The sequence below is a fragment of the Sinohyriopsis cumingii genome, chromosome 3 (assembly GCF_028554795.1).
Source record: "Sinohyriopsis cumingii isolate HCF-2022 chromosome 3, ASM2855479v2, whole genome shotgun sequence".
NCBI classification, from domain to species: domain Eukaryota; kingdom Metazoa; phylum Mollusca; class Bivalvia; order Unionida; family Unionidae; genus Sinohyriopsis; species Sinohyriopsis cumingii.
In genome coordinates this window covers 134,883,437-134,898,878 of record NC_142963.1, presented here as the reverse complement: position 1 = coordinate 134,898,878, position 15,442 = coordinate 134,883,437, and the positions used below count along the sequence as shown (strand labels likewise).

The following is a 15,442-nucleotide window of genomic DNA, read 5'->3' as shown; positions in this document are numbered from 1 at the left end:
CAGATGTACGTGCCTGGAAAAAATGGGGTTTTTAGGCTTGGACCCAAGAAGTGGCCCAGTATGCTCGAGAGTTGTGATCCTTCCTTTCAACATCCAAAGAAAAAAGTCACTTTTCAACCTGTGTTAGTGACAGTACCAGAAGAACTCGTCACTCACGACAGGACTGTCGTGGACATGCCTGAAAGACCCTTTCGGGAGGACACTTGTGTGACCTTACCCCCTGTTGAACTGGTCAGAACATTACCTAAAACATGTTGTACAGAAACTTGTTTCTATTCCACGTTGATCGTTTTCATGTGCCTTTTATCGTTGTACTGAAGCCCTTGGCTTTTATGTATTTTAGTCATTCGTGTTCATGTTTAAAACATTCAATAAACGTGTCCTGAAAAAAGTATAAAAACTCTTGTCTTGTCTGTTTTCGTGTCACAAGTGACATTCCTAACACTATGGCGACCTCTGCTGTCTCTGCTTCCTCTACTGTCAAATTCATCGACGAACACTTAGATCGTGCCAGTTGGGAGGCTTTGTATCTTCGCCATCCCTTTAACATGCTCATTGCTGGACCTAGCGGTTCAGGCAAAACCGAATGTGTCAAACGTTTTATCGAACATAAACATCATTTGATCGATCGGCCACCTCAACGCATCGTGTGGTGTTACAAAGAGTGGCAATCGGCGTACAGCCTCTTGCGAGAAAGTCAAGGTGATTCCATCGTGTTTGTGGAAGGCATTCCTAAAGAAGACGATGGAATCGTGTCTGACTCCTGTCAAACACATTTGGTCATTTTCGACGACATGTTAGGAGAAGACGAAGAAGAAATTAAACTTTGGTTTACACGCAAGGGCATCATCGTAATGCCAGAGTCGTTTACATCACTCAAAATTTGTTTCAACAAAGTAAAGCCCATCGCACCATCAGTCTCAATGCTCATTACGTGGTCTTATTTAAAAGCCCTCGAGATAAATCGCAAATGCAAGTCTTAGCCAAACAGTTAGGAACGCCTTGGCTCACTCAGGCGTACGACGATGCCACTCAAACTCCACACGCCTATTTACTCGTCGATTTGAAACCTACTACCCCCGATGATTTGCGATTTCGTACCCAATTGTTTCACCACTGGTGTCAAGACGGAGGGCTTGTCCTGCACACGTCTCCGTCCTCGACTTAACCCCACAACATGACGTCCCTTCAGTCGAATCTTCCCGTCAAATTGATTCGTGCCTTGTATGGCATCAGTCGCGAAAAAAATCCACAAATACGGGCTCGTTTCTTAGAAGCCAGTCTCAAAGAAGTCTTACGATGGTTCTCGGTGACAGCACGTCAATTACTACAAGAGATCATTCAGATTCCTCATCAAACCAAACGCTTTTTTGATCGAAACAAAGTTGCTTTGACCCAACTGGCTGATCCCCGCATCGACACTCAAACCAAAAAACAAATCATTTTGAAACCTGGAGGGAGCGGTACTCTAGGAGGTGTCATCATTCGCTCTCTCTTAAGATGGGATCCTAATGCTCCCAAAGTTCTCCCCAAGAAAACAGCGAAACGAATCTCCAAGAAGAAAATGAGCCACGGTGTCAAGACCAGGGCCCCAAGAAGACCCGTGTCTCCAAGAACTTCTCCAGTGGCGGGACCCTCCTCTTACCGGTCACCACCCCGGAATAAAAACACAGAAAAAGAAGCAGAGAAAAAGTCCCCAGAAAAAGAAAAGCCCACAGAAAACTAGTCGCAAGAGAGGCACTTCAGCCAGGACACAACCTTACACTGGCAAACTACGACCTACAACGGCGGTGACCGCGTCTCCGGTAGCCTCAGGTTCATCCACTTCTCCGTTGATGACACCAAGAACTGAGAAGTACTTGGAGACGTTGATCACACCAAGAACTTCTCCGTTGATGACCCCAGGAACCTCTCCAGTGGCGGGACCCTCCAATTTAGCGGCAGTGGCCGCTGTTCACAAAGTACCTGCTCCCAAAATCAAAGTCCAAGAGAGATCGGGCATGTTACAGAGTTTACTGGATTTGTCCAAGCAATAACTGGCTCGATTTAGTCCGTTGCGTACCCCTGCACGACGTGTCATGCCTGTCCTCAGGTTTATACGACGTAAAGACAATCAGTGGCGACGCGTTCCAGTATAAAAAAGGCCTGCGACAAAGTAGGGTTTTCAGTGAACTTCCAAAAGATGTCACCTCAAAGAAGTCTACTCCGTCACTATCGTCAAAAAAGAAAGACACAAAGGCAGACTCGTCATCCGACAAAGCGCTTAGCCAAGCATCGACGTTACCCTAAGAAAAGATACAGTCGTTCAAAGAAAAAGAGGCGTCAACAAAGGGGAGGATTGCTTGGCGATTTTTGAAAAAACATTGTCACCTTTATGACAAAGCGATAGTCCCAAAAAAAGATAAAAGGGCATGTGTTAAGTCATCGACGTTAGTGTATGTTTGGTGAATGTCCCGGAACCCACAAGCAAAGATGTCACCCTCCAGAAAACATTCCTCTTCTAAACCCCAAGGAAAGAAAAGGAAAGGACTGCCTCCACGTTTAGTCAAACATGGGGACATGTTATCTGTCCTGTACAAAGCTTCTCCACCCCTGCGATAAAAACTCATTCAGACGGCCTCCAAAGAGGTCACCGATACCGTGTGCGAATGTTGCTTGAACGTTTTGAAAGGCACGATCCCTTTGTCCAAACACCAGAAACAATGCTTAGGCAAACATCGTCACGTTCTTCGCCAAATGGTTCAAAAGAAAATTCCCATCGGACAAAAGAAGAAGATGTTGGTCCAACGTGGAGGAATTTTACCCCTCTTGCTAGGCCCATTACTGAAAGGAGTCTTGGGAACCGTGTTGGGAGGACTGGTGGGAGCAAGATAAAAAGGCCCTCTGGAGTCCCAAGATCTCATAATTGACCCCTGACATCCCATGGAAGGACGAAAACTAGCTTTAATGCCTTACAAACGATGGATGGAATACCATCGTTGGCAAGAACAGCGCGAGATGTCCCAGATACAACACGAATTGCAGTCCTTGCTGGATCGCCAAGATTTGTCCGAAACAGAAAAATCGCAAAAGTACGCTCAACTCTTGCAACGACTGCAACTCTTTCACCAAAAAGCTTTAGACGAAATAGCTCTACCCACTCTGAAAGATTTTAAGACCTTGATGAAAAGTCCAGCACCATGATCACTACCACCATCACTACCACTACTACTATCCCCAGGGTCACCAGAGACGCTATCCCACGAAGGTCTAAGGAAGAAGAGATACGAGAAGTGTTTCAAACACCGTCAGCGGCTCCCATGTCTAGCAAGATTGCAATATCTTTGTTGACCCCTTCTCCCACACCCCAACGAGAAGAAATGAAAGCTTGGGTTAAAAAGATGATGTCCACTCCTCCTTCGACAGAAGTGAAGAAGAAAGAAGGGAAACCAGAAGTCAACAAAGAAAAGAAGACCAAAGGCATTCCATTGCCACCTCCACCACTACCTTCGACTTCTACTCCCGTAGCCCAACGGACACGTAAATCCGTTGCCAAACCACCCTTTCGTCCCACCCAAAGTAGCATCCTCGAAGAGTGGGTGCCTTATTAACAAACAAACAATAAAAATGGAGAAGGTGTTAGCCAGCATTTACTACGATCCCTCCCATCCTGCAGGTGACGCAGGAGTTAAAAAATTGTATCGTGCTCCCAAAACGCGACTGAAAAGTCTCCGTTTACCTCAAGTGCAACGATGGTTACAAGAACAAGCTACTTACACCTTACACAAACCCATTCGACGCAAGCTTTCCAGAAGTCGTACAAGAGTGGAAGGCATCGATCATCAATGGCAAGCCGATTTAGCTGATGTCTCTCATTTGGCCACCTACAATCGTGGCTACAAATATTTGTTTTGTGTCATCGACGTCTTTTCCAAATTTGCCTGGGTCGTACCCTTGACTTCCAAATCGAGCAGCGAGTTAGTGCGAGCCCTGCAACAGGTGTTGAAACAAAGTGGTCGTCACCCTTTTCGATGGCAAACGGACAAACGCACCGAATTTCTGAACCAAGCGTTCCAAGAAGAATTAAAGAAACGTGACATTCATTTTTTTTACCACCGAGAATCCTGAAACCAAAGCAAGCAACGTGGAACGTTTTCAACGTATCTTGAAAGAACACATGTGGAAATATTTTACGCATCACCACACTCTGAAGTACATCGACATCTTACAGCACCTGGTGCAAGCGTACAACCAATCTTACCATCGAAGCATTGGACGTGCTCCGCAAGAGGTGACTCCCGACAACGAAGTGCTGATGTCTGATCGCCTATTTGGTACGTCCCCGACGAGGATTGTCCCCAAGAAAAGTGAAGTGTTGGACGTAGGAGATTGGGTGCGCATTGGCAAAACCAAACGCACTTTCGACAAAGGTTACTTACCTAACTGGACGACCGAATTGTTTCGTGTCACTGGACGAGTGTATTGCCGTCATCCTGCCGTCTATAAATTGGAAGACATGAACGGAGAAGTGCTCAAAGGAACGTTTTATTTGCCCGAGTTACAACGTGTCACCAAAAAAGAAGACGACGTGTACGACATCGAAAGCATTCTCGAACGCAGAACCCGTAAAGTGGGCAAACGACGTGTCAAAGAAGTCAAAGTACGTTGGAAAGGATATCCACCCAGTTTTGATTCTTGGATCGACGCTTCGCAAGTCATCGACTATAAAAAGAAGTGACCATCATGCCCTTTCACACAGACGCAGCTACGTCGACCACTCCTTCACCCAGTTCTTCTGTGCAAGATTTACAAAAACAACCCTTGTGGGTGTGGTGTGGAGAACGTGTGCCTAAAACTCAAATCGTCTTTTTCTGCCAAATCTTTGTGGTGTATTGTGTCATCGGTGCAGCCATTGCCAATTTGAGTTTGCAACAAGGAGACAAACAATTGTGGACCATTTTATTGAGCAGTTGCATCGGTTACCTGCTTCCCAATCCCTCCCTAAAATTCACTTCGAACGGAAACAACGGAAACCTTGCGTCCAGTGCCAGTTTCAGTCACCACTCCAACAACAACAACCCCATTTTGGGTGGAGACACACCTCTGGCTTCCAGTCACCCTTGGGACAGCCACAGAACTCTGGAATTATGAACAATAACAACCAATTTTACTTAACCTTACCCAGTGACAGTTCCATGGAGGTGTTTCCCAACAACACTTTGTGCTGTTACACGGCCAAATTACCTCAGGCCATCCAATTAGATCACGAAGCCCATTGGGAAGTGGCTTTGGTAGAAATGATTTACCCAACACAAATCAAAAACATCACTCAAACTCAAAACACTTTTGACGTCGAAATTCTAGACCAAACAGTGCAGCAAACCATGATTACCACTAATCAACATAAATCACTTCCGAAGGACACAGTACCCCGCAGCAGTGTCACTTCTCCTTTTTACATTTATTACTTTAAAATTAACTCAGGCTATTATTTTATCGGTCAACATCTGGTGGAGGCAATCGCTGACAAATTCCATGCAGCATTTGACAAAGTTCTGACCACACTAAAAAAAACGTGTCACCATTGAGTACCATAAAGTGTCTCATCGTCTACTAATCAAATTTGAAAGTGAGGAAAAAAGTATACGTATTAAATTTTGCCCTGAATTGTATGACATTTTGGGTGGAGACCTCAATATGGTCACGGATAAGCACACCAAAAGGATTAACATAGCAGACATTGACAAAAACGGGCATTTTGCGATGTATTTTCGTTTCCCGGTAGAACTGAACCAAGGACTGAATTTGATCTTCGTGTACTTCGATGTGGTAGAGTATAACGTGGTGGGACACACCTCCGTACCGTTACTGCGTGTCATTCCTTTCAAAGTGAATTCTGCCACGACCAATGACCAGGAAAGTGGAAACACTTATCACGTTCACCGCGAATTTGTACATCCTCATTATTTGCCTGTCAGCAAGTCTTATTTGGACACTGTCAACATTGCTATAAAAGGAGATCTGGGACAAAATATTCCATTCACCAAAGAAAAAGTCACGGTGAAACTCCATTTTCGAAAGCGGTTCTCTAACGACTCGTAAGTCATGTATCCAGTGTACCGAGGTGTTGCTCGACAGCGAGGACACGGTTTAAGAGATATGTTGAAATCAGCCTTTCGTTCGGTGGCTCCGGTGTTGAAACCGATGGTGACACGCGGATTGCACGCCTTGAAAGATGCCGCGTTGACGCACGGCAAAGAATTTCTCCAAAATGTCTTCATCGACAAACAAAACCCCAAAGAAGCCTTCTTGAGAGCAGGCAAAAATGTCTTGCTGCAAACAGGCAAAGACATTTTGGGTCGACGAGAAACACCTATAAATGCCCTGAACGCTACCGAGTCAAGCATTCCCTCTTCCCTGAAGCCACAGCAAGGACAAGGCAGAAAGAGACGAAGAAGAAAACACCCTTTTACCAGACTTCACACCTCTAAAGCTAGAAAGACAAAGAAAAGAAGAACTGTTCGAGACTTAGACGTTTTTGATTATTAAATTATTGAGAAACAGAAAAATGATGCACCGAGAGTCTTGCGCCTGTTCCAAGTCGGAACTGGATCTGTTTGCCATGCCGTCTACCATGATGACCATGCAAGAATCCCAATGGGTGGAATTTCACCCTGTCTCTCATTGACAGATTCTGCTCCCATCGAGTTTAAAATCAAAGGACAGCCCGAAGATTACATCGATCTGAATAGCAACTACTTGTTCTTGAAAGTCAAAGTTCTAGATAAGACGACTGATGGTGGAATAGAAGACACTGGGAATATAGCCCCAGTCAACAATTTCATGCATTCCTTATTCAGCTCAATGGACTTGTACTTGAATAACAAACTGGCCAGCAGCAGCATGGATACTTATCCTTACGGTGCCTCCTGGAAAATCTCTTGACGTACGGAATAGATGCCAAGAATACTCATCTCAAAGCCTGTGTGCTATGGGAACCTGACGAAGCGAACAAGTTTGACACAGTAGATAAAAGCAATGACGGCTTTGAGGAAAGACGAAGCAAAATCTTAAGTGAGAAGAGTTTAGAACTGATGGATCGTAGGCATTTGGACATGTGGTTGCAAGAGAAATATTTGCTGAACGATGTAAATGTTCGCTTGAGACTGAATCTCAGCAGTACCGCTTTCCATTTGTTGGCTGATACTGATGCTACTACTGGTGGCAATCCCAAAAGCAAAATCGAGGACGTCAAACTCTACGTACGACGCGTGGAAGTGATACCTAAAGTGGGAAATGACATCAGTCACACTTTGAGCAGAACGACCGCCAAGTATCCGATACGACGTGTGGAAGTGAAAACGTTCACCATTCCCGCTAACCATCATTCCATGATCAAAGAGCATCTGTTCCAAGGACAGTTACCCAAGCGTTTAATCCTTGGTATGGTCGAGAATTCAGCCTTCAACGGAGCCTTTCAACTTTCAACACTTCAAGGTGAAGAAAATCGAAGTCAGTCGCGATGGCAAGACCTTGTGTACCAGACCTTTCGAACCTGACTTTGAGAAGATGAATTACTTGAGATCGTACTTGTCCCTGTACGAAGCCACCGGCCCGTTAGGAACCAACTCCAGTCACGGCATTACGTACGAAGATTACACAGGAGGCTATGCTTTGTGGGCTTTCGATTTCACTCCAGACAAGGCAGCGACGAGGGACATTTCCACCCTATAAAATCCGGCCAGATTCGTGTGGAACTTCAGTTTGCAGAAGAGCTGTCAAAGACAGTAAACGTCATTCTGTATGCAGAATTCGATAACACCATATAAATCAACAGTTTGAGAGAAGTCATTCTACATTATTAGAAGCTATGAAAGACTGTTATCCCTCTTTACCTAGTGGAGAAACTTTGGACATGGAATGTGAGGAGACCATGGAAGCAGAATCCCAAGACAAAGACGAAGTCATGATGAAGCCTAGATGGCCAGAACAAGAATCCCATTTAGTCTCCAGTTTTGCTACAGTCCTGGCAGAAAAAATGAAGGAATTGACCAAGGAAGATTGCTATGAATGTCACAACGATCATCCCAGTCAAATTCAACACGATAAATGTCTGATGTTGAGTCAAGAAGAAAAATTGAACGAGTATCTGGACAAAGCTTGGGGTCTCATCGAGATAGAGTTCGTGTTGAATGAGTGGTATAAAGGCTTGGATAAACATTCTTCTCCTCCATTAACGTCTCTGGAGTGCCGTCGCATCGAATCTGTCTTTGATCAGAGTAAGAAGTCGGAGCTAAACGCCTTTTACTTGTCAGACATTTTCAAGCAAAAAGTCAGGATAGAATTGATTACTTAGCATTACCTGTGAAGAAGAAAAAAACAAGAAAACAAAAAAATGGATACCTGGGAACTTTATTATCTTTTGAACCACAGTTCGTACACTGCCTCTTGGAATCCTGTCGTATGTGCTAAAGATGAACTCCCTCATCGCAAGCCTCAAGACCATCAAGCTTATGTGATCAACACGGACGAGAGTCATCTCCCAGGAACCCACTGGGTAGCCGTCTACTTTCCTCAAGAAGGATGTATGGAATATTTTGATTCGTATGGATTGCCTCCTTTGGAAGACGATATCATTGACTTTATGAGAAGAAATGCTCAGACCACACGATTCAATAATGTGAAATTACAAGGCACAGATTCCTTGGTGTGTGGACAGTACTGTGTGTATTTTCTGCATCATCGCAGTCTGAACTATTCTTTAGAATATTTAGTGACTCATTTTGATCCTCGTTCTTCTTCTAGAAACGATGTGAAAGTAGATTGATGGTATTGTGACCATTATGCTTATCTTTTGTCTCAAGCTAGAAAACGTAGTGTCCATCAATGGCCTAATGACTTCCAACAGTGGAAATCACAATTTCATTCACAACGTTGTCAGCCCTGTCCAAAATAGAGAGTCATTGGAGAAAAAATGTTTTTTATTGAAAAAAGAAATGTTTCATGTTAAATTGAATAGTTATTGTTGAAAAAATTTGTTATTTGTTAGTGTCAAGTGATTTTGAATAAAAATGTTGTGTTTTGAAAAAAATGTCTTTGTGGTTTGTTTTGATATAGATATCCTAATTCATGCTCTTTCACTTCTCTCTATCCCTCCCATGACACTCATTGAACGTTCCGACTCGATAACCGTGTAGGGATGTTTTCCTTCACGTCCGCGCTTTGACCATAAACCCGGGGTAATCTCCAGTCTAACCATCCATTATCGACTCATCCTCCTACGAAGATGTGCTCCAGACTAGCTAAGCTAAACGAAGCCTACGTGAATTTGCATAGGGTCAAACACAGTCTGATACCAAAGCCGGAAGAGATAGAGAATGTGAGAATGTTAAAAGTCACTGAAGACCTGATAGAAGAGCTCTTCAGAGAAGAAATTAACAGGGAGAAAGAAGAATGAACAGAGAAGTACAGACTTCAGAAACAGCAGAGAGAGCAGCAGCAACAAAAGCAGCAGCAGCAGCAACCTGAACCTGACAGAGGCTTTGTCGACTGTCGTATCGATACCAAAGAGTTCTTCTTCTCTTTCCGAAGAAGCAGACCTTATCCTGGGAGAAAGCCTATCGTCAGAGGAGGCCGAAATCTTAGAACCTTAAAGATTGCCATAGCTTCAAGTTCACATAAAAAACACCCCTTTTCAGGGCTAACCCAATCTCTAGAAAAGAAATAATTATGAATTTGCCAATGTGTAAATGTAGAGTAGTGTAAATATAAACAATCACTCTTTTCTGGTGTGATTGTATAAGTGTGTGTGTGTGTGTGTGTGTGTGTGTGTGTGTGTGTGTGTGTGTGTGTGTGTGTGTGTGTGTGTGTGTGTGTGATTGCAAGCGCTCACGTACGTTTGTGTGGACAGTAGATTATGATAATGTTTTTTTGTTGTTTGAAGTGTGGGGATAGTAGATTTGGGTTTGATTTGACTGATTTATGTATGTGGATAGCATATTATTTTTTTAAGTGATTAATGAAAATTTTTAAATTAGTAATGGGTAGTAAAAAAGTGAGTGAGTGTTTCTTTTAGGTCCGCGCGTTTTAGACCATAATGTAGGTAATATAAGTTTTGGGTTTTAGGGGATGTTTTCCTTCACGTCCGCGCTTTTCCTATAGAAAACAAACTAGTCGTCAGTCCGGCTACCCATCGATGACTCGTTAACAACAAGACAATGAATACAAGGATTGTAAAACTTGTAGAACTCCAGATGCACCTGGAATATGCCAGGCGTATAATGAATGATCTGGCTGCGGAGGCCATTGCTGAAGAAGGGAGAATAAAAGAGGAAGAGGAGCAAAAAAGGAAAAAAGAAGAGGAGGAATAGAAATAGGAGAGAGGATGTCCTACAATATTCCAGAGACAGAGGATTGGGGTGCTGAAGCCAATCATCCTCCCTCTGCGCTCCCAGTCAAAAGAGTAAACTGGGAGAAAGACTGGAGGTTTAGATGTGTCTGCGGTGCCAGGCCGGGGAGGTGTAACCATTAACCAGGTGCCCTGGAGTTTAAAAAAACAGCCCTTTTCAGGGCTACCCATACTCTAGAAAAGAAATAGTAATCGATTTGCCAATGTGTGTATGTGGAGTAGTGTGAATATAAACACTCACTCCTTTCCTAGTGTGAGTGTATGTGTTTGTGTTTGTAAGCGCACACGTACGTTTGTGTGGATAGTAGATTATTGGGTTTTGTAATGGCTGACGTAAGTTTGTGTGAATAGTATATTAGGGTTTGATTTTGCTGCTTAACGTGTGTGGATAGTAAATTTTGATTCGTGTTTTTTTTTTTTTTTTGCTGCTTAGGGTGCATGTGTGGATAGTATATTTGGGTTAGATTATGCTGCTAATCATGTGTGGATAGTAGATAATATGAGATGAGAAAAGTAGGGATGTTTTCCTTCACGTCCGCGCTTTTCCTATAAGAAGTCATAGCGTTCGTCGTTCGCACCATTCCACGGAATAACGGAAAGAAGAACATGGCAACAGTGACAAGTTTATTTAACGATTTGAGACATAGCTATTTTTGGATCATGGATGGGACCTATGTAGTAGAAAGATTGAATAAGGAAGGAAGATTTGAAGGTAGCCTGAACAATGTGAAGAGTCTTGGAGTAGCAAAAGACCTAATAGGCGGAATGATTAAGGAAGAAGTAGAAAGAATCAGAGGATTCATTGACCCACCTTACGTGAGAGTAGGTAGTTTAAAGGAAGCCCTGGATCATGTCATAGAAGTCAGGAGCTTCCTAGAAAATAGCTTTTATTGGACTAACTGGTGGTACGTAAAGTGGGGTTTTAACCAGTTGATAAAAGCAGAAGAACTAATTAGAGAGGTAATGAAAGTAGAAGTGATGAAGATAAAAGAAAAATGGAGTAAAGAGAGAAAGGAAAAAGGGAATAAGAAGAAGAAATTAGAATTTGAAAGATTGAATAACTGGATGAAGATCCAACAGAAATTCAGAGCGATGGGTCATCCTGACTGGATGACAGAGACTGAAAAGAGGAAGAAGAAAGGAATTTTGGGAAAGATAAGGGGATGGTGGAAAAAATGGAGGAAATAGAAGCAGAAGAAGAAGAAACCCAAAGGCCCCTTTCAGGGCCACTCCTATATCTCCAAAAGACCTTGACTTTCATTGCCTCCATTTTGGTTTTTTTTTTTTTTTTTTTTTAAATGGATCTTGTCTGTGTACATGTTCAATTTCCCATTGTCCCTAGACAGTCCCACCATGTTCAATTTCCCTTGACTCTATACAGACCCACCATGTTCAATTTCCCTTGACGCTAGCCAGACCCACAATCTTTTCCCATGTTCAATTCCCCTTGACGCTAGACAGGCCCACAATCTATTCCCATGTTCAATTCCCCTTGACGCCAGACAGGCCCAAAATATATTCCCATGTTAAATTCCCCTTGACGCTAGACAGGCCCAAAATATATTCCCATGTTAAATTCCCCTTGACGCCAGAGTGCCGGGACAGTTTTCCCCATGTTAAATTTACGTAGACGCCAGAGTGCCGGGACCCTGTTTTTAATGGTAAGTCCCATTGACGCTAGGGTGCCCACTTCACTACTGATGTTTCTTTGAAAAGTACACACATAAATGAAAAAGAAAATAATCAAGAATATTAACTAATGCTTCTTTAATAAGAATCGTTTTATGGGTTTACCGTGTAACTCTTTGAAATAACTTCTACTATATTAGGACCCCCACCCGTTTGGAGTCAGTCCTCTTGCAACGTACCTTCTATTAACCGCGACAACACTTTCACGGTGTACATACGTATCTAGCAGTTAGCTGCATCCGGTGCTATTGTATACCGGCTTTCCTCAATAATTGATGTCTCCTAAGCGGATTCTGTTAAGTACCTAAGTTAAAGTAAAAGATTTGACCAGGTATAGGGATATCAGAGATATCCGAGCTGATAGCATGGCCTAGGTGTGCAATTAATTCCTTTGGTGCATTATTTATTACAGGTGCACAAAATTGCTTTAAAAAAAGAAAATACCGGAACATGCAATGGTATTTAATTTCAAACCATTCTTACCTTTAGGATGATTATTATTGGAAGACATGTAACGAAATTTTGAAATCGGATGGCACAACCTGCACTACTAGCTCCGCCCATTGGATCATATGATTGTTGTTAGTGCAGAAGTGCTTTTCATTCTATTGCACCGACAGGTCTATGCAAATAGTATTACAGTGGGTGCATTTGATTCAGCCAAGATGGATGCCTAGACTTAATACTGGTGAGTGACTATCAAACTTTTATAGATATCGCTACCGTTCAGGATTACTACTATTACTACTAGTATTACTTCTGCTATTAATACTACTGATAACACGTATGATGATATTTTGGTGGGTCTCTTCTCATCTAGAGGTTAGCTTCTTCCCATGGCCGCGGACATTAGAGACTTTGCGTCGAACTCTTGCCGTCATTCGCAGTGTTTGTTTCAAGTGATTGTCGCTGATTGTGCATGGGAGTATATATCTATGTCATTAAACATTATTGTCTGGTTGGACATTTTGTTAGTCATACAAATAGTAAACGAAATGAATGGCGAAAAATATATTAACGTACACCTAAAGGACAGTAAAAGGTATGTCATTCCATTTTTAGTCCTAACATCTAGTTTCATAACTTAATGCATAGCTTCAAGCAATTTGAACATTTTGCTGTTTAATTGTTTGTTTTTTTTAAATTAAATTTAAACCTTAAGAATGCCTTATTCATTATCTGGGGAAAATATTTCAAAATCTACAAATGTCCAATAAAGTCTACTATTACAATTGATGAGACCGCTCCGGTGGCCTAGTGGTTAGGGCGTCCGCCTCTGATGCGTGTTGGCGTGGGTTCGATCCCCGGCCAAATCATACCAAAGACTAATAAAAATGGGACTAACAGCTGCCTCGTTTGGCGCTCAGCATTAAGAGGTTAGTGTTATGACTGGTCGGCCTGGTGTCAGGATAATGTGACTGGGTGGAACATCATGCTACATGTCTGCGGCATGGTGTCCCAGTGCTAGACATCACTATAAACTGCCACACTGCAGACATCGTAGCGATATGACTGAACAATTGTTAAAGTTACGTTAAAAATCCAAAATCACACACACACACACACACACACATTTGATGATATATTTCCAAACGTATAGATATCAGAATAAGCCTCTTCTAAGCAGTTTACTCGTCGCTTATTAACTGCTTTCTTGAGACTATTCCATTATCCTTTGCTTAATTCAGCTATTTTTATGTAATTAATGTTAATAACCGCTGACCACTCTTTTGGAGAAAGAAAGCGTCAAATATTGCATTAAACAAATTAGAGTAGTTAACGGGACCATTCTTCATACTTTAAAAAAATTATAAATAAATAAGTAAAAAGTAGAATTTCACATACACACACAAACTATTTGAAAGAAAAAACTTCATAGGGGTGTTTTCTGTGCCTCCGGCATATATAACGACGCATTCGACCGTCTTGACAAAACAATAAAGAAAACTGTATTGAGGGTTTCCAGTATGGTCCCGAAAACACGATTCATTTTAAAATTTAGTTTCACTGCAAATTTGATCCATTTGGCCCATCGCCTGAAACATATCGATAACTCGCGCGAACATGATTACAATACATAAAATATTCAGAGCATAGCTTATACTCATTAATGCATAATGTCTACATTCGAAAGTATGGTGCTAACACATAACTGGCACGTTCGGGAAAGCCAGGTTTAGATAGTTGGACAGAATTTGACAACAAGTAATTCACGATGTCAGTGCCCCTTCGATGTGTCCTTTCTAAACCTTGCTTAATACGCTCCATCATTTAATAGCGTGTTGTGCGCAGATTTTAAGAAGTCGTACATAGGAGAACGGCTGAACGATTTAAATTCAAGCTACTACTGCCACCGTTTTGCCAGACATAAACCGTGAGTTCTCTTCCCTTTAAATAGGTAGGTGGCAGCATGGAACAAAGCTGTCCAAAATTACTTCCGGTTTACTTCCTGCTTAACAAACAAACACCAGAAAAATTGATAGCATCTTGCTTTACAAAATGTCTCAGTCGTACAGATTGTGGATTTTATTGTCGGTGGGAGAAAACAGAAGCTAAGTTATCTCGGCGAAAGAAGGATTTAATTGATAGGAAAACAAATATTAGGCATAATATGTGATATTGTTGTCGAAAATGAACATTCACATTTTTTCATGTCTGCATAAAAATGGAATATGCGTCATTTTCACATAACTAACCTTGTGATTCTTTTTCTGTAATTATTTTTCAACAGATTCATAAAATCCCTAAAATCCCTAAAATTATATAAGTCACGGACCAGTTAGTGATTTGTTGTGAAAAATTCTTTAGATAGTTAGAAGGCAGGATAATTTAGTGTAAATTCTAGTCTTCCTTTGAAGCGAAGCTATTAAGTTTAGAAATATACCAGATTCTCGTTATAAAGGTAATATTATCCTGCCAATGTTAAGGTAATATTATCCTGCCATATTAAGGTAATATTATATCCGCATTGCAGTCAACTATACATGTTCTTATACTCAGGTTGGAGGCAAATAAGAATAGATTTTTTCAAAGCTTTCGTACTCGAGAAGCATTTTTACAAGTCCTATAAATTATAAAAGTTTGTTATGTTACTGCTGTTCTCCTCCAGAAAATAATTTTCGGTTAAACAGAGCATTATTGTTATCTTTATCATGACGACTTTGTTTCCTGTTTAAGACGGGTTTAATCCGATATTAAGCCCATACATGGCTGAGAGAGAGAGAGAGAGAGAGAGAGAGAGAGAGAGAGAGATGTAAATGTGTATGCGTGTGTGGGATGATATAGTTCAGGTTTGCTACAGGTGAAATATTTCATTTTTATTTTATTCAGACAAAAATACCCAAAATATTACTTAGGAGAGATAAA

The 15,442-nt window shown here is 41.8% G+C and overlaps 1 protein-coding gene across 1 annotated transcript in view; it reads left to right on the top strand.

Annotated features, from left to right (window-relative positions):
- The first annotated feature begins 12,629 nt into the window (after positions 1–12,629).
- Positions 12,630–15,442, top strand: part of LOC149803911 (histidine ammonia-lyase-like) — a 55,597-nt gene continuing 52,784 nt past the window's right edge. Inside the window, exon 1 of the mRNA XM_089953727.1 lies at positions 12,630–12,764. The gene's annotated coding sequence lies outside the window, so the exon portion shown is untranslated. The remainder of the gene's footprint in view (positions 12,765–15,442) is intronic.